The sequence below is a fragment of the Neofelis nebulosa genome, chromosome 4 (genome assembly GCF_028018385.1).
Source record: "Neofelis nebulosa isolate mNeoNeb1 chromosome 4, mNeoNeb1.pri, whole genome shotgun sequence".
NCBI lineage: Eukaryota > Metazoa > Chordata > Mammalia > Carnivora > Felidae > Neofelis > Neofelis nebulosa.
In genome coordinates, this window is record NC_080785.1 from 169,393,371 (window position 1) to 169,416,303 (window position 22,933).

General features: G+C 56.2%; 1 long non-coding RNA gene across 4 annotated transcripts in view; it reads left to right on the forward strand.

Annotated features, from left to right (window-relative positions):
• The first annotated feature begins 4 nt into the window (after positions 1–4).
• The window catches only part of LOC131510895 (uncharacterized), a 32,712-nt gene continuing 9,783 nt past the window's right edge, over positions 5–22,933 (forward strand). For all 4 annotated transcript variants that reach the window (XR_009261232.1, XR_009261234.1, XR_009261235.1 and 1 more), the window contains exon 1: positions 5–315. This is a non-coding gene — a long non-coding RNA (uncharacterized LOC131510895). The remainder of the gene's footprint in view (positions 316–22,933) is intronic.

Consider the following 22,933-nt stretch of genomic DNA (forward strand, 5'->3'; position numbering starts at 1 on the left):
GGGGGCGGGCGGGCGCGCGCGCGCGCGCGCGCGCACGAGAGACAGAGTGACTGACGGGCGCCTGCAGGGCGCTCGGGCGCGAAGCCGAGGGGCGCGTAGCGGGCGGCGAGGGCGGCCGGCCCGGCACGCGAGCCTGTGAGAGGGTTCGGCCGAGTTCTCTTTGTGAACCCGCCTCCGGGCGGCGCGGCCCGTCGAAGGCGGCCTCCCGTGGCGCGAGAGAACCTTCCAGAGCCTCCCAGAACCTTCACGTTCCTGAGGCGCCACGTGCTGCCGCGGTTCCCACGGCGCAGCCTCCGGGAGCGGCCCGGGAAGCAGGTACCAGCGCGTGGGCCGGGCCGCGGGGTCGCGTCGCTTCTCTGCAGCTTCATCCCCGGCGCTCGGCGAGGCATGACCCTCAGCAAGACGACCCCGGGGGCCGCCCCCCGCCTCACGTCCAGCCGCTGTCGGGGGCGGGGGGTGAGGGAGGAGGGGAAAGCTGACGACGGGGGGGGGGGGGGGGGCGGGGCTATCGCGGGAAGGGGGGGCAGAGGGGGAGGGGAGGGGACGCCCGGGGGGGCGGGGCGTAGCGGGCTGACCCCGGGGGCGGGGCTGACCCCTGGGCGCCGCCGGGAGCTGCCCCGCGGGCGGAGGGAAGGCGCTTCCGGCGGGCTCCCGCCGGCGGGTGCGGCTCGTGCTCTAGGGCTCCGGGCCCCGTGCCCTTTCCAAGCCTGACCGGGGCTCGAATGGACTGAACCTCTGCTCGAGTGTAGCTTCGGAGGCAGTTTTGAAACCGCGGTCGAGTCGTTTTAGGAAATTCGGACTCCGTTGTGGTTTAGCGTCGTAATCTTGGGTTTCGTGTTACTGGTTGACGAGCGAGCTTCGGACGCTCCCGGCCCCCCGTCACGTTCACGGGGACGAGAGGGGTCGTCCCGCCGGGTGGGCCGGCCGCCGGGCGTTAGCGGGCAGTGCGAAGTCGGGGCTGCGGGCTAGCGCGATGGGGCGCCGGCCTGGAGGGCAGCTTGACCAAGTTCTCGTCTGTGCCCTCCGAGGGTTCGGACCCTCCAGCCGGGGTTGGTCGTGAGGATACGGTCGGATGTGACCCCAGGACGGGCGGATGTGCCCCAAGAAGGGCGGATGTGCCCCCAGGACGGGCAGATGTACCCAAAGACTTGGGCGGATGTGCCCCAAGACCTGGTCGGATGTGGCCCCAGGACCAGGTCGGATGTGCCCCCAGGACCTGGTCGGATGTGCCCCAGGACCTGGTCGGATGTGCCCCAAGACCTGGTCGGATATGCCCCAGGACCAGGTCGGATGTGCCCCCAGGACCTGGTCGGATGTGCCCCCAGGACCTGGTCGGATGTGCCCCAAGACCTGGTCGGATGTGCCCCAGGACCAGGTCGGATGTGCCCCAGGACCAGGTCGGATGTGCCCCCAGGACCTGGTCAGATGTGCTCCAAGACCAGGTCGGATGTGCCCCCAGGACCTGGTCGGATGTGCCCCAGGACCAGGTCGGATGTGCCCCCAGGACCTGGTCGGATGTGCCCCAGGACCTGGTCGGATGTGCCCCCAGGACCTGGTCGGATGTACCCCAAGACCTGGTCGGATGTGCCCCAGGACCAGGTCGGATGTGCCCCCAGGACCTGGTCGGATGTGCCCCCAAGACCAGGTCGGATGTGCCCCCAGGACCTGGTCGGATGTGCCCCAGGACCTGGTCGGATGTGCCCCCAGGACCTGGTCGGATGTGCCCCAGGACCAGGTCGGATGTGCCCCCAGGACCTGGTCGGATGTGCCCCCAGGACCTGGTCGGATGTGCCCCAGGACCAGGTCGGATGTGCCCCCAGGACCTGGTCGGATGTGCTCCAGGACCAGGTCGGATGTGCCCCCAGGACCTGGTCGGATGTGCCCCAGGACCAGGTCGGATGTGCCCCAAGACCTGGTCAGATGTGCCCCCAGGACCTGGTCGGATGTGCCCCAAGACCTGGTCGGATGTGCCCCAAGACCAGGTCGGATGTGCCCCAGGACCTGGTCGGATGTGCCCCCAGGACCTGGTCGGATGTGCCCCCAGGACCTGGTCGGATGTGCCCCAGGACCTGGTCGGATGTGCCCCAGGACCGGCGTGCTGCTGGTGTACTGCAGCAAATTCACACCAGGGAAGACCTCGCGAGGCCCCTCAGTTTCCAGCAGCAGAGACGTGCTTAGCCTTGTGTTCTGAACGCGCGGAATGAGAGGTGTTCGAGACATGGTTCCAGTAGGAGAAAGTTTTTAATTAAAGCCTTAAGTGATTCCAAGAAGGATATACCTTGTTAAAGAACGTTCTCTTGGCAAATCTGCTGCTTTAGAAGCAGACCCTTTTATGCAGCTGTGAGTCGCAGGGATTTGGGTTATATGTTTTGTTTTTTAATTTTAATTTTTATATTAGAGCGTGTGGGGGAGTTGGGCGGGGGGAGAGAGCGACACAGTCCCAAGCAGGCTCAATCCCTGAGGTCTCAGCCTGAGCCAAAATCAAGAGTCCGACACTCAACTGAACCCCCCCCCCCCCACCACGGCCCTATGTTTTTATGTTTTAAACAAGTATGTGAGTGACTGCTTGGTGACAGGGACTGGGCATACGATGGTGAGGAAAATAACAGTCAGGAAGCTCACAGGGTGACGGAGAGACATGTAATAAAGTAGTAACAACAGGGGCGCCTGGGGGGCTCAGTCGGTTCGGCATCCGACTTCAGCTTAGGTCATGATCTCATGGTTGGTGGGTTCGAGCCCCGCGTCGGGCTCTGTGCTGACAGCTTGGAGCTTGGAGCCTGCTTCGGATTCTGTGTCTCCCACTCTCTCTGCCCCTCTCCCGCTCACACTGTCTCTCTCTCAAAAATAAGCATTAAAAAAAAAAGTAGTGACCACAAACATCAAAGCAGTTTTAAATTAAACGTATTTAACGCAGGAACCCTAAAATGTCAGTATAATAATTAGCCCCATCATTTTGGTTTTCACCGTGCCACAAAGCAGCACAAAGCCTCATACCCAGAACAACCAGTTTCGGATCTTCACAGCTCTGCAGCCTGGCCCGGGTTCAGCTGCGTGCATCCTCCGCGGTTCTCCCCAGTGGTCACCCGTGGGCTTGCATTCGGCTGGCATGGCAGCTGGAGCCTGCCCATGTGCTCTCGGGGCTTTTCCCCCTCCGTGTGGTCTCTCCACGTGCTCACTCAGAGGGGTGACCGGCTGCTTACGTGGCCACTCAAGGTTCCCAGGAGTACAACCCATTTTACAGGCAAGGAAACCCAAAGAGAAGAAGGTTGAGTCATTTGTCCAAGGCGGAGCTCAGATGTGAAACAAGTCTAGCTCCAAAGGCCAGACTGTACTCTTGTACCGTAACATGCATACAGACCCTGACAGACCTAATACAGCAGTAGTTCAGGGAGCCATGAGAGTAACAGGGACAATGGTGTTTGGCGCCAGGGTTCAGTGGGTGCAAAGGGACCAAGGAAATGGCATTGAGCCTGAAAACCTGGTTTCTAAATGGTCTGCGGGCTGAGAGCTTTCAGAGCTTAGGGGATTGAGCAAAGGCCCTGTGGTGGTGGAAAGCCCTGCTTGTCAGAAACTAAATGGTGCCTGGTAAGGCCAAGAACAAGGGTTAGGGAAAGCAGAGGGAGTCCCTCAAGGCTTGGATGTGCCCTGTGAGGGTTTTTGGTTTGGTTTTTTAAATTTATTTATTTTGAGAGAGAGAGAGAGAGAGGGAGGGAGGGAGAGAGAAAGGAAAGAGCATGCTCATTTGCTTTTATGCACGGGGGGAAGGGCAGGGAGAGAGGCATAAAGAATTCCGGGCCGGGGGGCGCCTGGGTGGCTCAGTTGGTTAAGCGTCCGACTTCGGCTCAGGTCACAATCTCACGGTCTGTGAGTTCGAGCCCCGCGTCGGGCTCTGTGCTGACAGTTCAGAGCCTGGAGCCTGTTTCCGATTCTGTGCCTCCCTCTCTCTCTCTGACCCTCCCCTGTTCATGCTCTGCCTCTCTCTGTCTCAAAAATAAATAAACATTAAAAAAAAAAAAATTAAAAAAAAAAAAGAATTCCGGGCCGGTTCTTCTGACAGTGCTGAGCCCAACACCAGACTCCATCTCAGGAACCATAAGATCATGACCTGAGCCGAAATCAGGAGTAGGATGCTTAACTCACTGAGCCACCCAGGGACCCCTGTTTTTGTTTTTAAGATTTTATTTTACTTTGTTTTTTTAATCTTTATTCATTCTTGAGAGAAAGAGAATGCGGGGTGGGGGGGGGGAGGCAGAGGGAGAGGGAGACAGAGAACCCAAAGCAGGCTCCAGGCTCTGAGCTCTCAGCACAGAGCCCAATGCAGGGCTCAAGTCACAAACCGTGAGATCATGACCTGAGCCGAAGTCGGATGCTTAACCAACTGAGCCACCCAGGTACCCCTAAGATTTTATTTTTAAGTAATTTCTGTATTCAACATGGACCTTGAACTCACAACCCTGAGATGAAGAATCCACTCTACTGGGGCACCTGGGTGGCTCAGTCAGTTAAGCACCAGACTTCGGCTCAGGTCATCACCTCATGGTTCATGGGTTCGAGCCCTGCATCGGCTGTGTGCTGACAGCTCAGAGCCTGCAGCCTGCTTCAGATTCTGTGTCTCCCTCTCTCTCTGCCCCTTCTTGGCTCGCTCGCTCTCTCCCTCAAAAATAAATATACGTTAAAAAAAAAAAAGTCTGACTGAGCCAGCCATGTGCCCCAAGTGTTTTCTGTTTTTTGTTTTCTCATTTATTATTTTAAAATAATTATACATCCACGGAAATTTGCAGAATTAGTCCAGAGAGGTCCCTGGTACCTTTCTCTCTGCTTCCCCCAATGGTTATATTTTGTGTATCTATCACGTAATATCAAAACCAGAACATTGATGTCACATAGCGGTATGTTGAAGTCTGAGCCGGATGATGCATAGACTTAAATACTCACCACCCCAGTCAACATACAGGGCAGCTACCCTCCAGTTACCCCTGATAGACAACCCCCCCCCCCGCCGCCCACTGCCACCCCTCACCCCTGGGTACCACAAATCTGCTGTCCATCTCTGTAATTCCCTGAGAATGCTCTGTAGATGCAACCATACAGCACCAAGCTTTTGGAGATCTGGTGTTCCCACTCAGCACAATAGTCCAGAGATGCCTTCAAATTCTCACATGGATCAGGAGTTCTTTCCTTTTTGTCTGAGTTGTGTTCCATGCTGTGCATGTAGCAGATAATCTCCCTATTTTAAAGCCCCTAATCTCAATCCCCTATATGCATGGTTTCCAAAGACGAAAGTGTGACCATCTTTGGGGCCCATCTGTCCCATGCAGGGGACCAAGGAGGCGTGGAGGCCACGACCGAAACACTGGACATACCGTGCCTGCCCTACACTCCGCGGGCCCAAACGTACCCACGCAGCTACATGCTGCTGCAGACAGGCTGGGAAAGTTGTCTTTACTCTAGGAGTCACTTGCACAGTCACAAGTGAGGCTCCCCTACTTGGAGGAGAAGGGACATCGGGGGACAACTAGCAAACCTTGCCAGCAGAACCTGTCCACACCTTACTCCATGGGTGGTTGAGAGGGCCCTTGCCTGTGAGTGTTTTACGTGGTGCCTGGCACCCCACACCTAGGGTCCTGGTGAGCACAGAAGGGTTAATTTCAAGGAGGCAGGTGCTGTGGGGTGGACAGGAGACCTAAGTATTTGGGTCATGCTCCTGGGGCACGTCGCCTGTGTCTCAGTTTACCCATTGTGAGTAGAGGAGACCGCATTATCTCCCCTAATATCCACTGCCTTTCCCTGTAGTCGCAGTGGTAGGGAAGGGGGGCTTTGTCTGTTCCCCACCCAGCCTGGGGGAGAAGCAGGGACCTTCCTTCCAGTGTCTGTGGTGCATGGAGCCTCGGGTGGGGTCCAGAAGAAATGATGATCGAGTGACAGAGTAAGTAGGTGATTCAGTGGGCAGATGCCTCCCTGCGGGGCTTCCCCGTGGACCGGGCCAGGAAGCCCTCCCTAGACCAGAGCAGAGTCTCTGTTACTCAGGACGCTTACCCCCATAGCATGGAAAATAGGGGGAAGGCGGGTGCTGTGATTCTGGGGCACTGAGAATAAACCGCGAAGACAAGGGCACCCGCACGTCCTACGTCTCTCTTGCTGAGACCTCAGGTGGCACCAGCACATCTCCAGCTCTTCTCCTGCCTGCGTCCTGTGGGCCGTTCCCGGCCCCGTCTCTCACCTACGCTGTGTGTTTGATGACGTGGCAGGCAGAATGCTGAGATGGTCCCCAGTGGCTCACGACCTCGTGGAATCCCCTGTCCTTGAGTGTGAGTAGAACCTGCGATGTGACGGGTGTCGTGTCTATGACAGTGTGACATATGGCGAAGGTGAAAGGGTTTTCCAGATGGAGTGAAGATTCCTGCTCAGGTGACCTTCCGTTCATCAAAAAGGAAATTATTCTGGGTGGGCCTGAGCTAATCAGGGGAGCCCTTTAGAAGAGGGACTGGGGTCCTCGTGAGGTCACAGACTCTCCTCTGGCCTTGGGGAAGCAGGCCATCACAAGGGATGCCAGCAAGGGAATTCTGTGTCTCCCCTGCCAGCAAGAGAATTCTGTCATCAGCCTTGTGAGCCTGGAAGAGGACCCCGCCTCAGAGGCAGCACAGGCCCAGCCCGCGCCAGGTTCGCCACCGTGGCGGTCTGAGCAGGATGCCGGGCCACGTGTTCCCTCACTCTGGACCCACAGAGACGTCCAGAAGAGTGTTGCTTTCAGCCTCTCAGTTCGCGATAACTTGCTACGTGGTGGTAGAAGGCAAGTACGTGGCGTTCCGCTGTCCGCTGTGGTTCCCGCGTTCCCTGACTTGCCCTCCTCGTGGTCTCCCCCGCCACCTTGCCCTCCAGAGGCCCGGCTCAAATTCCAGCTCCTTCGTGAGACCCTCCCTGGGGACCCACGGCCGGTCTGCATCTAAAGCACGGTGGCCGCTGCCGCAGTCTCCGTGTGTCCTGTGCCTGGGGCACGTGGCGACCGGAGCTTCCTGCCCCACTTAGCGCGGAGACGGCTGTGGCACGTGTGCTGGCGGATGAAAGGTGAGCGAGGCATGGCGGCCACACGTGTGTCCCCTCGCCCCTTTCTGTCCGCCCCAGGAGCCCGTTCTACTCCTGAGGCTGGCTGCCCCCTCGGCCGGTGCAGCCGAGCCCCACCGACTGTAGTGGGCGACTGGCGTGGGAGCCCCTTTGGCTGCCGGAGCAGAGCATTGTAACCCGGTGTCTTAAAACCAGAGACACTTACGGTCTCGTGCTTCCGGAGAAGTCTGAGATCTCGGTGTCAGCAGGATGGGTTCCTTCTGGGGCCCTGAGGCAGCATCTGTCCCACATCTGCCTCCCAGCTTCTGGGGGCTCCGGCGGTCCTTGGTTTGTGGACACATCCCTCCTCTCTCTGCCTGTGTCTTCGCACGGGCTCCTTCCCTGCTGTGTGTCCCTGCTCCTTCTAAGGGCACCAGTCATTGGATTCGGGGCCCATCCCGATCCATTACAATCTCATCTTCACCGTCGGCAAAGACCGAACTTCCGTCAAATTCTGAGGTTCCTGGTGGATGTGAAAATGGGGGGAAGACCGTTTAACCCAGTCCCTGTAGTGCATGGGAGCAAATGAGCCTTTGTTGTTCACGGACGCTGAGCTGCAGGGGGTTTGTTACGGCGGCCATTACGGGGCATAGCGTCGCTGATTGTCACCGTAACGTAATTTTTTGTCTACGTACTTGTCTTCCCCAGACACTGACCTCCCGCCAGTGGGAGATGGCGTGTCATTCACGACTGTATTGTACAGGATGAGGAAAAATTAGTTTTACCAGCGGGCACCAGAACACATTTTAGACACACGAGTGGGCTTGTTTAGGGAAATACCTTAATTGGTCCTGGGGAACGGTCGGGAGGCCCTTAGGACGTGAGGCGAATGGGCTCACGGAGAAGCCACTAAGGTCCTCAGCGTGAGGGAATGGCCGCTGTTCTGGAGGAGAGGGTGAGGGGCTGTGAGGGCAGGGGCCCCACCAGAGGTCTCGGGACATGGACGTGGCTGGGAAACAAAGGCAGAGCAGATGGACGCCATGGCAACTGCCAACATCCCTTTCGGGGGCCCCTGTGCCTTATACCAGCAGTTGGCCAGACCCTCCCTGAACTGGTCCTGCTCCGCTCAAGCAGAGGGCAAGCCTGCCAGCCAGCCGCCGTCAGCGTGCGGCCAGGTCCGTCGGAGAGGTGAATGTTGACGCGCGCAAGGAGCCGGAGGAGACCCAAGCTACGGTTTAGACCAACAAAACCCTAACGTGCCTTCACGCTCCTCGGAGAACCAAGGCCCATAGACTTGACCCGGCCACACGTTGTGCTGACGCAGGCCGGTCGGTGGGTGCAGGGCAGTCCTGGAGGAGGGGGTGGATGGGACTCTGTCACGTTCCTGAGCTTTGTCTGCTTACCTTGGGCCTGCGTTACTTCTGTTTTTTTGAAAAAGGTGACCAAAAAAGTAAAAAATATATATATTTTAACGTTTACTTATTTGGAGGGAGGGAGGGAGGGGGAGAGAGAGAGAGAGGGGGGGGGGGGGCCGGGAGAATCCCAAACAGGTTCCATGCTGTCAGCACAGAGCCCAACTCAGGGCTCTACTCCATGAACCTGAGATCATGACCTGAGCCAAAATCAAGAGTCAGATGCTTGACCAACTGAGCCACCCAGGCGCCCCAAAAAGTAAAATGCCAGTAAAACCTTGGTTTGCAGTCGTGATTCGTTCCAGGGACGTGCTTATCGTCAAAAGCACTTGCATATCAAAACGAATTTCAAGAACTATTGGCTCAGTTGTGATCATGTGATGTTCAAGGTCACGTATTACTCGTATTGCAAGACATCGCTCGTTTATGAAGTTAAAGTTTGTTAGAAACGTTCCCTTGTCATGCAGAACCCTTGCAGAACAAGTTACTCGCAATCCAAGGTTCTGCTGTATCTGAAGATCATCTACATCGTGCTAGCCCTTCCCTGCTCGGGACCGGCTCCCGCTGGCCCCGGTGGGGCGCGTAGCACTGCTAACTACCCGTGTGTGCCACACCTTGTGGACCTCCCTTCCCAGCACGCTGCCCCACCGTCAGCTCCTGGGGGCCCAGGCTCCCGACTTGGCCTTCAGGGCTTATCGGTGGCTTTGCTGACGGGCAGGAAGAAGGTGTACGGCCTCTTCAGCGCTGCCATTGGGGCCTCCTTGGGTATCATGCGGGGTTGAGCAGCGTCCCTAGCCCCCACCCGCTCGATGTCGGGATCACCCCAGTTGCGTCAACCACAGATGTCCTCAGACATTGCCCGGTGTTCCCTAGAGGCAGGATCACTCTGGATGAGGCCTGTGGCCATAGACTAATTGCATTCCTGCCATCATTCCTAGAGGTAGCCTCAAATTGTTCAGCCTGCTCCCTCGGTGTCCTGAGGACAAGCCTGGGCCCTGCACCCAGTGCGGGCTCACTGCCTGGCACGTGAAAAAACCAACGAAAAGACAGCCCTTCGGACAGCCGCCTTCTCGAGAACTTCCACCTGTTCATCAGGACTTCTCTTTGGGCGCAGGCCACCGCGGGAGGAGAGGAGAGCCCCATCTTTCTCTCTCCACCGTCTCCTGGCATTCGGAAGCTGATTTTGGTGAACAGCTTAGTTGATCTTTCCCCCCAAACATGGCTTTCTGAGAACCCAAACCTGTCCGCCTCGGGACCCTGCTGTTTGCATTTAGCACGTATGAGGTTAGTTCTCACAGGGGTCGTACATGGTGTCATCCACAGGGACTGTCCTTTGGGATGTGCACGGGATTAGCACATGGAGAGGAAATACTAACGGGACAGCTTGAGGCCCTGGGCCTGGGTTTCTGCACAGGATGTAGATCATGGCCGTATTACTTTTCTAGGACCGTGGTGACAAAACACCTCAAGCAGAAATTGAGCATCTCCTGGTCAGAGAAGCCAAAAACCCAAAAGGAAGGTGTGGCAGGGCCATGCTCCTCCTGGAGGCCCCTAGGGAGGAACCTTCCTGCCTCTTCCAGCCGCTCAGTGGCTCCGGTGTCCCCTGGTGTCTCTTGGCTTATAGGTGCTGTCTTTTCTCTGTGTCCGTGTCCACGTTCCCTTCATCTTACAAGCACACCGCTCAGTGGACTTAGGTCTCTCACCCACTGAGACCTCATCTGAACTAATTTCGTCTTGGGATGCCTGCGTGGCTCAGTCGGTTGAGCTCTTGGTTTCGGCCCCGACTCTTGGTTTCTGCTCGGGTCGTGGCCTTGTGGTTCATGGGTTTGAGCCCCGAATCAGGCTCTGCGCTGACACTGTGGGGCCTGCTTGGGATTCCCTCTCTGCCTCTCTCTCTCTCCCTCAAAATAAATAAATAAGGGGCGCCTGGGTGGCTCAGTCATTTGAGCGTCCGACTTTGGCTCAGGTCATGATCTCGCGGTCTGTGAGTTCGAGCCCCGCGTCAGGCTCTCTGCTGACAGCTCGGGGACTGGAGCCTGCTTCGGATTCTGTGTCTCCCTCTCTCTCGGCCCCTCCCCCGCTCGTGCTCTGTCTCTCTGTCTCTGTCGAAAATAAACATTAAATTTTTTTTTTCAAAATAAATAAACATTAAAAATTTTTAAAAAGAAAACTAATTACATCTGCAAAGACCTTCTTTCCAAATAAGGCCCCATTCATGGGTTCCTGAGGGTTAGGACTTCAACGTGACTTTTGGGAGACACGTTCAACCCATAAAAACATCACACTTACCAAGTTCCTCACCATACCTCTTTTGGTCAGCGTTGCCAGGAAAAATAGGGGATTAAATCGCTAGGTACACGTTACATGCAAATTATACATAGTACACGTTAGATGCAGGATTAACGTACAGCTACTGATTTAGTCTGAGTCCCTCTTTATTGCATCCTAAAAAAATACTTGTCACATATGTAAATTTCATAGGTAACTGGGTGTTCTGTATTTTTATTTGGTAAATCTGGCAACCCTATTTATCAATTGGACTTGTGTAGACTTTTCTCCAAAGGGGCAAATGGAACTTCTAGGAACATTACGTGGATTTGACTGTTTCTGCGAGAACCCTTGGTGGTGCCAGTTCTGTCTCATTTAACAGGGAGCTTTCAACAGTGTGCGAGTGTGTCACACAAGCCTCCAGAGACTGAGGAAAATCGGTTATGAGATAGATCCGGATATATACATGTGTGTGTATATATACGTATATGTATATATTTTTTTTTATTTTAGAGGGAGAGAGTGGGGGAGAGGGGCAGAGGTGGAGAGAGAGAGAGAGAGAGAGAGAGAGAGAGAGAGAGAGAGAGAGAGAATCTCAACCAGGCTTCATGCTCACTGCCAAGCATGACACAGGGCTTGATCCCACGATCCTGGGATCATGAGTGACCTCAGCCGAAATCAGGAGTCAGGCGTTCAGCCAACCGAGCCACCTAGGCGCCCCTGAGATGCATGTGTATATGTATTTTATTTTATTTATTTATTTTCTTTATTTTGCCGGGGGAGGGATTTATTCTGCACACACGTAAGGAATAGTAAAGATAACACATTTGTAAACGCTAAAACATTCTTTATGAATGTTACTATATTCCTACGCTGAATTTGCACCAAGAAATTTATCTCAATTTCTCACTTATTCCAGGTCCTCCCTTTCATCAAGTCTTTTTTTTTTTTTTTTTAATTTACATCCAAATTAGTTAGCATATAGTGCAACAATGATTTCAAGAGTAGATTCCTTGGGGGGCGCCTGGGTGGCGCAGTCGGTTGAGTGTCTGACTTCAGCCAGGTCACGATCTCGCGGTCCGTGAGTTCGAGCCCCGCGTCAGGCTCTGGGCTGATGGCTCGGAGCCTGGAGCCTGTTTCCGATTCTGTGTCTCCCTCTCTCTCTGCCCCTGCCCCGTTCATGCTTTGTCTCTCTCTGTCCCAAAAATAAATTAAAAACGTTGAAAAAAAAAATTAAAAAAAAAAAGAGTAGATTCCTTGGTGCCCCTTCCCCATTTAGCCCATCCCCCCTCCCACAACCCCTCCAAGAACCCTCAGTTTGTTCTCCATATTTATGAGTCTCTTCTGTTTTGTCCCCCTCCCTGTGTTTATATTATTTTTGTTTCCCTTCCCTTATGTTCATCTGTTTTTCTCTTAACGTCCTCATATGAGTGAATTTGTGATTTTTGTCTTTCTCTGACTGACAAATGTCACTTAGCATAATACCCTCCAGTTCCATCCACGTAGTTGCAAATGGCAAGATTTCATTCTTTTTGATTGCCGAGTAATACTCCATTGTGTGTGTGTGTGTGTGTGTGTGTGTGTGTGTGTGTGTGTTACACATCTTCTTTATCCATTCATCCATCGATGGACATTTGGGCTCTTTCCATCCTTTGGCTATTGTCGATAGTGCTGCTATAAACATGGGGTGCATGTGTCCCTTCAAAACAGCACACCTGGATCCCTTGGGTAAATGCCTTGTAGTGCAATTGCTGGGTTGTAAGGTGGTTCTATTTTTAATTTTTTGAGGAACCTCCATACTGTTTTCCAGAGTGGCTGCACCAGCTTGCATTCCCATATATGTATACTTTAATGTTCATTTTTGAGAGAGAGAGAGCATGAGTGGGCAAGGGGCAGAGAGAGAGAGAGGGAGACACAGAATCTGAAGCAGGCTCCAGGCTCTGAGCTTTGAGCCAGGTGCCCCAGCTGCTCGTTGTTTTTTTTTAATCAAACACTTACAACTAACTTTATTGCAATTTGAACAAATGTTAAGTGGGTTTATGCTGATAAAATTCACATATAACACAGCTCACCCACTTAAAGCGTTCAGTTCAGTGGTATTATTCGCTATGTTGTGTAACCACTACCTCTGTCTAGTTCTAGAACATTCCATCACCCCCAAAAGAGTCCCTGTCTCCATTAGCATCCATCACCACCCCTTCCCCAGCCCCCAGCACCCACAGGCCCCCTTCCTGTCTGTGGACGAGTCTGTTCCGGACATTGCGCTCACGTGGAATCACACACCCGGTGGCCTCTCGCGTCTGGTCCCCTCCCTGAGTGTGTCCAGGGGCCATCCACAGGACGTGTATTAGCGCTCCATTGCTGTTCGTGGCTGAGCAGTGATCTCGGGGGTGGTGTGGTAAACTAACTCGGCCACCAGAAGATACCCGCGTCCTAATTCCTGGAGCCTGTGAAATGTGTAGCGGAAGAGGAATAGTTTAGATGCGATCAAGGATTTTGATGGGACCTGTGCTTTTGACCCAGTGAGAATGACAGGGGACTTCTGACCTCTGGAACTGAGAGAATGGATTTATGTTTTTAGCGCCCAGTGTGCGTGTGGCTAACTTGTCTCAGCGGCTGCTGGGAGGTTGCAGAGGTGGGCCCTAACCCGACATGGCTGGCGTCCTTATAAGAGGAGGGCGTTGGGACACGGGGGAGGCCACGTGAGGACGCGGGCAGAAGATGGCTGTCTACGCGCCAAGGGGAGAGGCCTCAGGAGAAACCGTCGAGGCCGCTTTGAGGCAAACAGGCTCGAGCAACGGGACGTACAAAGGGCCGCCGGACCACCCGGCTGAATCCTGAGCGGCCCTTCGGGGGGCTCGCCCCGAAAATGCATACATAGGTCCTAACCGACCGGTGGGCTGCCTGCAGCCAGGCAGCTACCACAAAGGGGGAAAATGGATGCGGTGCCACACCTCCTTTGCTTCCCGCTTTAAAATCGCCCGCACCCGCCGCCGCCTCTCCTCTGCCGCCCTGCCCGCTCCCAGTTCGCGTCCGTTCTGTCTCCTCCGTTCTGCCCCAGGGGACCCTTTCACCGCCCCCGTCCCATCAAGAGACACCCTTGGCAACACAGAAACCCTTGACACCCTAGACAACGCAGAAACCGGCCCCGCCAACACCTCGGTCTCAGACTTCTGGTCTCCAGAGCCGGGAGACAATGAACGCCTAAGTCCCCCATCTGTGGTATTTCCTACGGCTGGCCGGGCAGACCGATAGAGTCGCGGCCTCGGGTGACCGACACCGGCGCGCTCGTGTGCCCCAGCCACCGCAGGGACCCCCGCGCCGGGAGCCGGGCCGGGGACCTACCCTCCGCTGGCCCTGGCTGCTGGCTGAGCTCAGGCGTGGGGGCAAAGGCGCAGCTGCTGTGGAAAATAGCATGGCAGCTCCTCAAAAAGTTAAAAATAGGGTGACCACGTGACCCAGCAGTCCCACTCCGGGCATCTACCCAGAGACGCGGAAAGCGCTGAAGTATCGACGAGACGTCTGCACACCCGTGTTCACAGCAGCCCTATCTACGGGAGACAGGAGTTGACATCAACCCAGGTGTCCGTCGACAAAGGAGAGGTAAACACGATGTGTCCGTGCACACACTGGAATGTGACCCACCCTCGGGGAGGAAGGACCCGGAGGACACCGTGCGCAGTGACAGGAGCCAGCCACAGAAGGGCACGTCCCGCGTGACCCCACTCACGGGGGGTCCCCAGAGGAGTCCCGTCCACAGAGCCAGAGAATAGATGGCGGGAGCCAGGGCCGGGGCAGGGGCGGAGAGTCCGTGCTTCATGGGGGCAGGGTCAGTCTGGGGAGGAGGAAAGTTCTGGAGACGGGCGGTGGGGGCGGCCGGAGGACACTGTGAGTGTGCCTGGTGCCGCTGAGCTGGGCGCTTAGACATGGTTAGGATGTGGATGTCGTGCGCGTTGTACGACACTAAGAAACAATTTCAAGTCCGTGCCTGCACGTCACGCATTTCCCATGCCATCTGGGATGTTTCCTGGCGTGTCCAGCGGTGGGGTCAGAGGGTGACAGACACCCTGTCAGGAACGCGACCGCTCTGCCGCCCCCTTCAGTGGTTCTCCAGTGGCTTCAGCCTCCACACCACGGCGACACCTGCGTTCCCGGACCGGGACAGGGCGAGTCTCTTCAACAAAGAGTCAAGGATTAGGCCCCGTTGAGTTCCCATCCTGTCTGCCTTTGATTTTTTTCAAAAAGCCTTTCATTTCGACTATCAGGCATTTCAGGGCACGCTGCACACTGTCATCTGCGTTTCGAACAAGCGCCTCTGGGGAGATTTGTTTCCTTCCTCCTTTCTGTTTCCTCCTTCTTCCGCCAGACGTGTAATCTACGGCTGCTTTTGTTTGTTTTCTTCAAGGTCCTCCCTCGTATTGTCTCACATCGTTCCCAGACGCTCACACAGCCACCAGCCCCCACTCCCCACCCCTTCCGGTCCCCGCCCGCGCCCATACGAGTGCTCCCCCTGGTACCCGGAACCCAGATTTCTCAGGGTCACCCCACCCTGTTTCATTTCCACCCGAGACACCGAGTGGAAATAAGGAATTTGCCTTTTGTTTTAACTGAAGGAGAGCTGACACCCGACGTGACATTAGTCTCAGGTGCACAGCTTAGTGATTTGTAGGTTACGCTGCGCCCACCGCTCTTGCAACGTCATTGTCTAGAGTCGGGGGGCTGTGCCTGTCATCCCCCAAGGGGACTCTGCCTTCCTAAATCCCGAAGAACCTTGGCTCCCACTGATGCCTGGCAGATTGGTGAAGGAACCCCGAAAGCACTGACCGCGCATCGAAGCCGGGTTTGCACCCCCCCCCCCCCCCCCCCCGAAGGCTGCACCGGGCTAGGAATCAAGTCCGGATGCAGGTTTGTCCCCTGCTTTTGCAACTGTCTGCACCCGATTGCACCGACGGTGCGCCCTTCTCCCCAGGCGGGCGCGCTTTCAGAGCCGGCCGACTCCAAGGGGCCGCGTGTGTTTCTACCCTGATTCTCACCCAGGGGCAGGTTTTTAAAATTGCGGTCAAATACGTTGGACATAAAATGGCCATTTTAACCATTTTTCAGTGCACACCTCAGTGGCCTTGAGCATACTGTCGTGCAGCCACCCCCACCCTCCATCTCCTCAACTTTCCGTCTCCCCAGACTGAGACTCTGTCCCCATGGAACAGTGAAACACACTACCCCCTCCCCAGGGGCAGGATTGAGACTTGGGCTCTATTTCTTATGTGCTGCTGTCCTGTGCACGGGACACTTCCATCACGGATCTGGGCAGGAAATCAAAAACGCAAGCGTCTGTTTTAGTTGACTTGTATTTCGTATTTGCCACAGCCTGTGGGTCAGCTTAGGAGGCGAACTGTAGTGTATTTAGGCTTTTTAATTCTTCTAAATAAAGAACCAGATGAACTCACTTACAGTCTTCCGAAAATGAAGTGAAACACGTGGTCAGGAAGCATCGGTCCCCTTAGCATCCAAAATTTCATTCTCCGAACGTGAAACTGATCAATAAAATGTTTTAAAAACCGTAACTCCAGGGGCGCCTGGCCGGCTCATTCGGAGGAGCACGTGACTCTTGGGCTCAGGGTCGTGAGTTTGAGCCCCACGTTGGGTGTGGAGATTACTAAAAAAATAAGCTAAAAATAAATAAAAACTCCACAGAATGTTGTGTTTCTGCAAACCCATGTCGAGGCCAGAGCCCCCTACACGGGAGACAGACTCCCTGTGTCCTTGTTAGAAAGAAGGAGGGTGTTAATATTCCACTGGAGAACCAAAGGTTCCGGAAGCATCAGGAAAACGCTGTTTGTTCTGAGATGCAGACTCGATGGAACCCACAGTCCCCCGGGTGAAAGGAGGCAACAGCTGAGAGGGGCCGTGGCTTGCAGTGAAGTCCCCCTGTGCTCGCAGCACCCCGGAGCCGGTGGGTCCCACAGCTGCCACACCCCATGCTCTTTTGGGGGGCCTGGAGGTGCAAAGCATCAGGGAAGGGCGGCGTTCAGGGCGCCTGTCTGTCAGGACGCAGTCTCGGTACCTGGGGGACAGGCAGCAGGCACGAGGCCTGTGCGGGGCCACGGCAGGACTGTGCCTTCTGGGATCAGGGTCCGTCCCGGCTCCTTAAACGGTGCAGTTGCAGGTTGGAGGTAGTGAGTTGAAAGGAAGCTTCTAAGTGCCGTCCCCTCCTCCCAAAGCAGGTGGTCCCCACACAGAGACGCACAGGGAGGACAGGCCTGGACCCTGAGGGACCCCGACACGGTGCTTGACTTGACAGCACAGAGGCAGGGGGTCAAACGTGCACAGCGCAGGGGCTCCAGCCGTGACCTCCGAGCTCACAGGCTGGAGTCCGAGACTTCGGAACAGAACTTTATTTAGGAATAGGGCCACGCAGATGTAATTAGTTCAGGTGACGTCACCCTGGAGCGTGGACGGTCCCCATTCCAATGATAGTATTTTTATAAAAGGGAAATCTGGGCGCGGACACACGCAGGACACTCCGTCAGTGGGGCAGGGTCTCCCCCCTCGGCAGTGCTGCCATCAGGGCATCTGGGCATCGCCGGCTCCCCCACCCCTCAGTGGTCCTGATGACCACAGCCGTCCCAGACGCCACCTGCTGTCCCTGGGGCGGGACTGCCCAGTGAGCACCGCTGCCGTGGGCGGGTCTCCACCAAAGGGTCTCAGCTGATGTCCTGTCTTTTTCAGCTAAAAAAACCCATACAGTGTATTCTAAAATGGTCCTAGAGAAAAGCCACCAGCTATTAAAAGTATTTACTTCTGAAATTCCAGACAGGGCATACATTTCAAAGTATATATACGAATGACCAGAACGTTTGAGTATTTTTTAAGGACACAGAGATGTTACTTTTTGTTTTCAGGCTCTGGGATCTGAGGTTTTCCTTTGTTTTTTCAGAGTGTGATTCCTTTTATTTGAAGTTGAAAACCAGGGCAAAGTAGACATTTCAGTGAGGATTACAGACACAGGCAGTATCCTTCAATTTTTAAAGGTCATAAATATGAGTAAAACACAAAACTCCAACACTGAATAACTCTAGGAAACCAAAGCGCCTCGGGTATCAGCACGGGGAAGTATGCGAGAAGCGCGGGGTTCGTCCTGGCCTCGGTCCAGGAGGGCAACTCGCGTCCCCCGAGGAGTTCGCGGAACCACCCACAGAAACGGGGGTGGGCCAGGGGGTCCTGCCCGAAACGGCCACCCCGGTCTAACCGTGGGAACACGAGCCGAGCCCCGGCAGAGCGGCGTCCTACAAAACGCCACCGCCCAGGGCGCCGAAACGAGTCTGAGAAACGGTCTCAGCCCAGAGGGGCCAACAGAGATGTGACACCTGATGTCACGTGCGATCCCGGGGTGGAGAGGGCCTGGGACAGAGAAGGACATGACAGGAAACAGGAAGTCTGGACAGAGTGTGGACTTGAGTCAGGAATGCAGTACCGACATCGATTCGCTACTTGTGACAAACGTACCACACCGAGGCCAGGTGTCAGGAGCGCGGGGAACCGGCGGGGGGGACCACGAGAGCTCTCCGTGCCGTCTTCGCGGTTTTACTGTCCGTGGGACAGCTCTCCGAAACTCAGCATTCACCGCAGAGCAGCGAGAGAAGTGAACGTGGCCTTGAGAAACGGTTTGAGACACGCGAGGACAGGGACGAGAGGGAAGACCTGGGGGAAACGAACGGGGAGGCCAGGGCCACCCCTGCAGGGGAGGCGGGCATCGACCTCAGAGCAACCCCAAGGGAGGCCCGGGGTCTCGGAGCCGCGCGCGGTTCTCCGCCTGGGGAACCCGAGGCCACCGCGTGGCTTTCCCCCAGCACAACCGAAGGGCTGGGCGGCCTTTTCCCTGTCACGAGGTGTCCGCTGGTGGATCACTGCCTCCCAGGGTTGGTCTCCCAGAACGTTCTTCGGTCAGCTCCTATGGAGAAGGGCCTTCTGCCCACACTGCAGAGAGCCCTGACAAGACCCGGCGAGAGGTGGGGGCGTGGGGGAGGGGGAGGGGGGCTCTGTGCAGCGGCGTCCTCGGGGCCACACTCCCTGACGCACCCGAGCACCGGTCCCAGCCGCCTCCGTGCGCTGCTGCCCCCCCCCCCAGCCGTTTAGTGGTTTGCTTGCTGAGAGTCTGAACGTGGACGAGGAGCAGGTCTTACTTCTACAAGTAGTTTATTACGTTTTTAATTTGTTTAAGGTTTATATATTTTTGAGAGAGAGAGAGAGAGACAGGATGTGAGTGGGTTAGGGGCAGAGAGAGAGGGAGACACAGGATCCGAAGCAGCTCCAGGCTCCAAGCTGTCGGCACAGAGCCCGACGCGGGGCTCGAACCCACAAGCTGTGAGCTCATGACCTGAGCTGAAGTCGGAGGCTTAACCGTCTGAGCCACCCAGGCGCCCCTCCACCCAGCCTCCCTACGAGTAACTTATTACTCATAAAAATAGACACCTGTGTTGGTTACCTGGGGCAGCTGTAACGAACCACCACTGACCTGGCGGCCCAAATGGCGGTCATTTATCCTCTCCCGGCTCTGGAGCCACAAGTCCAAGAAGAAGGTGTCACAGGGCTGTTCCTGCTGACGGAGAATCTGCCTCAGGCTCTCCCAGCATCACTGGGGGGATCACTGCAATCTTGGCGTCCCTTGGCCTGTAGAAGCATCACCCCATCTCGGCCCCCTCTTCGCGGGGCTTCTCCCTGCTAGTGAGTCCCAACGTCCCCTTTTTAGAAGGACGCCAGTCATTGCTTTAGGGCCCACCCTACTCCAGCATGACCTCACCCCAACTAACTATACCTGCAGCAACCCTATTCCCAGATAAGGTCCCCTTCTGAGGTCTGAGGGTCAGGACTTCAACATACGGATCGGGGGGGGGGGGGGGGAGGACACAGCACAACCCATAACAAAACCCAGACTCTAAGGACACAAATACATACACAGTTCATACCAACGCAGGCTGCCGTGTCCCCAAGCGTTCTCTTCCCTTCTCCCGGGGCACATGGCTGGAGGCCCCGCTTTCCTCGCAGCTCTGTGTGCCCATGTGATTTCTCACGCGTGGGATGTGGGCATCTCAGGATCTCCACGCCGCTTGCTGGATGCCCTGCCCACTCCTTCCCGTTGGCCGGACAAGCGTTCCAGTGCCCATCCTCGCATCCTGGGTCTAGATGACCGGCCCTCGCCTTCCACTGTGCGGTTTGAGGGCGCCTGCCGGGAGCTTGGCCCTCCTTCCGGGTGCCTCTGCCGCTGGCTTTGTGTGCAGCGGTGACAGATTCTCACCCCTCAGAAGCCTGCTTCTGTCTTCAGCCGGCCGGCAGCGAGGCGAGAGCAGCCCGGTGACCTGGTAGTCCCCGAAGAGCCCGAAACGCACACACGGGACCAAGAGAGGGGAGAGTACTGAGCCCGGGGGTCCTCAATCACCGGCCCTAACCCTGTGCTCGCGGCTTCCTCCTTAAACGGCCGCTCGGCACCTCCGCAGCGGCTGCCTGGTCCCCCCACTCGGGCACGCGTGGATGTAGCTTTTCTATCAGCAGGTTTTCCAGAGCCTGGGAGCCTACGTGACCTGGGTCCAGGAGTGGCTTTGCTGCCGATCTGTTCTCACGATGCCTCATCTGTGGTGCCTGAGACCGAGCTAGACCCCCACCTCCGAGGCAACTCAGGCCTCTGTGTGGGCCCCTGGAGGAGGCCTAGGGCTGGAGGGGTTCTCTGTATCTGCCCCCGGCCACTCCAAGCCTTCCCCGGACCCTCCTGGCCACCGGCTCATTCAAACCTGTGTATACAGCTTGTCTTGGGCACGTGAGATCTGTCCTGAGAGCCCAGAGGGAAAGACAATGTTCCCATTTCACTGAGTGGGCTTAGAACACAATCCCAGAGACGCCCCCATCCTGGTGTCAGAGCCTGGGACGTGCCGCCTCACACGGCAGAAGGACTTTGCAGGTGGGAGCAAGTCAAGGCCCCGAAGTGGGGGTGAGGTGACCCTGGGTGCCCGGGGGGCCCGGCGTCCTCACGAGGTCCTCACGAAGAGGGAGGCAGAGAGATGGGCAGACCCCGACCCCGAGCCGCTGGCCACGAGGATGAGGAGGGGCCACCGGCCCAGGACACGGTGCCTCCGGGAGCCGGGAAAGGGAAGAGACGGGGCTCCCTGGGGTCCCGAGGGAATCCAGCCCTGCCCACGCCTGGGTGTTGGGACTAATGGTTCCGGGACCGTCAGAGAGTCAATGTCTATGATTTTAAGCCACCGAATTTATGATGGCTTGTGTAGAAAACTGAAAAGGCTTCTCTGCTAGGGAACCACACAGATGAGGAGTCCAGAGACACCAGGCTTAGGAATCACCCCTGAGCTCACTCCCTGTCAGAGGACCCCATGCTTCGATGGCAGCCTGTTCTAAACAGCTAAGAGACAAAACCTGCCTGTAGAAAGCCCATTCTGCTGGTAGCGGAGTCGGGGGACCAGGGAGCCACCGTGGAAGTGGCAGGCGGCTTTCAAGGAAGAAGCCGTGAGTGTGGGCCTGGGGTGGGTGCCCCGGAGTCGCCGGGCGGCTCCCGTAGTGCCCGCCCCCTCTCGCACCGATGTGAAAACGATCGTGCTTTTTTTGTCCAGTGGTTTCCAGTTGTTTTCACCGTCTTAGCAGCTCACATTCCTTGGAAGTAGACCAGGAACTGAGACCCTGACCTACTTCCCAGGGACAGGGAGCGGGGCCCCGGTTGCACAGAGGGGCAGCGACGGACATGTGCGTGCTGCTCCCCAGTCTGGAAACACGTCTGCAGGATTTTGCCGGAAGAGGCTGATGAACCGTGTTCCAGAGAGCCCCGTCAGGCCGAGAAGCAAGGGACCGTTCCAGAAAGATTATCGGAAGACTGGTAAGGACGGAATTACAGGTGGCCGATGAGCTCGGGAGACCGACATCTTTACGCTCTCTGGCAAATTAAAAACAAAAACCACATTGCCAGGTATCTGCTGCGTGGCTGGTAGCTGCCCCGAGAGACCGGCCGTGGGACCGGGCCGGGTGCCGAGGGACACCGGGACTGTAGTGAACGCCCCCGAATCGCACACTGGACGGTGGTTCCAATGGCACATTCTGTGTTACGTGTATCCTACCACCGTGTTGAAACAGTTAACGGTGCGGTCTCTCAAAAGCAATTGGATTGTACATTCTAACTAGGCGCCCTGTACAGATCGTGAATTCTATCTCCATAAAGACGTTTCTGAGAAAACAGTGCTGTGATACGGTCTTAATTTTTTTAAGTGCATGTTTTACTTTTAAAACGCGCGTATGCAAACCTACGTACGCACGCGTTACGTATGGACGTGTGTGTGTGTGATTCCGTGGGTATATTCTCTTCTCTGAGTTTCGTTCTCTAAGAAACCTGCATCATTCAAGAATTTTGTAATTCGAAAAATTCTTCACGGACGCTTGATTTGTGTGGTAGGTTGATCTTCCTCCCAAACCCACGACCCGGCCCGACCGTGAGAGCAGCACCGGACAAACCTCAGTAGGGGGCATCCCGTGAAATCACTGACCAGCTCTCCTCCAAGCCGTCCTCAGCGTAAAAACAAGGTCTCAGCCGGAAGGGCCTGTGGAGACGTCGTGTGGGATCCCAACAGGTCCTGGGGCAGAGAGGGGCCGCAGGGAGACTGAGGGCCTCTGAGCAGTCACACAGCAGCCCGGCCGGCCGTCAGCGGTGGCAGAGAAGCCAAACCCTCGAGGGGCCTGGGTGTGACCAGGCTCTGTGCCGTCCCCACAGCTTTTCTGTGAGTCCGAGACTGTCCCAAAGATTAAAGCCTAGTAATAATAGCAATGATGATGAAAGATCAGAAAACGCTTTCAAAGCACAGCATTCCTCGGCCTGGGAAGCAGTGAGCCCTGTTGGTCCCTGGGGGCGCCTGGGGGTCACTTTGGGACACGCTGGGTCACAGAGTTGAGGGCTTATACTGCACAGCCAGTCTCCTGGAACCAGAAACCACCTGCCTCTCGCTGCCCTCCACCTTTGCAGCGACCAGAGGCCGCCAGCCTGGACGTTGGGGTGGTGGCTCCAGGCCTGTACTGGGACGTGGGGGGGCGGGGGGGGTCCCTCGGTGCCACGGGCAGCGGTGACACATCCCAGGCCCCGGGCAGCACACAGACATCTATCTCCCTCGTCACCCACTGTGGCTTTGAGGCTATTGACGTTTTCACCTCCAGGCAAATGATGTGTT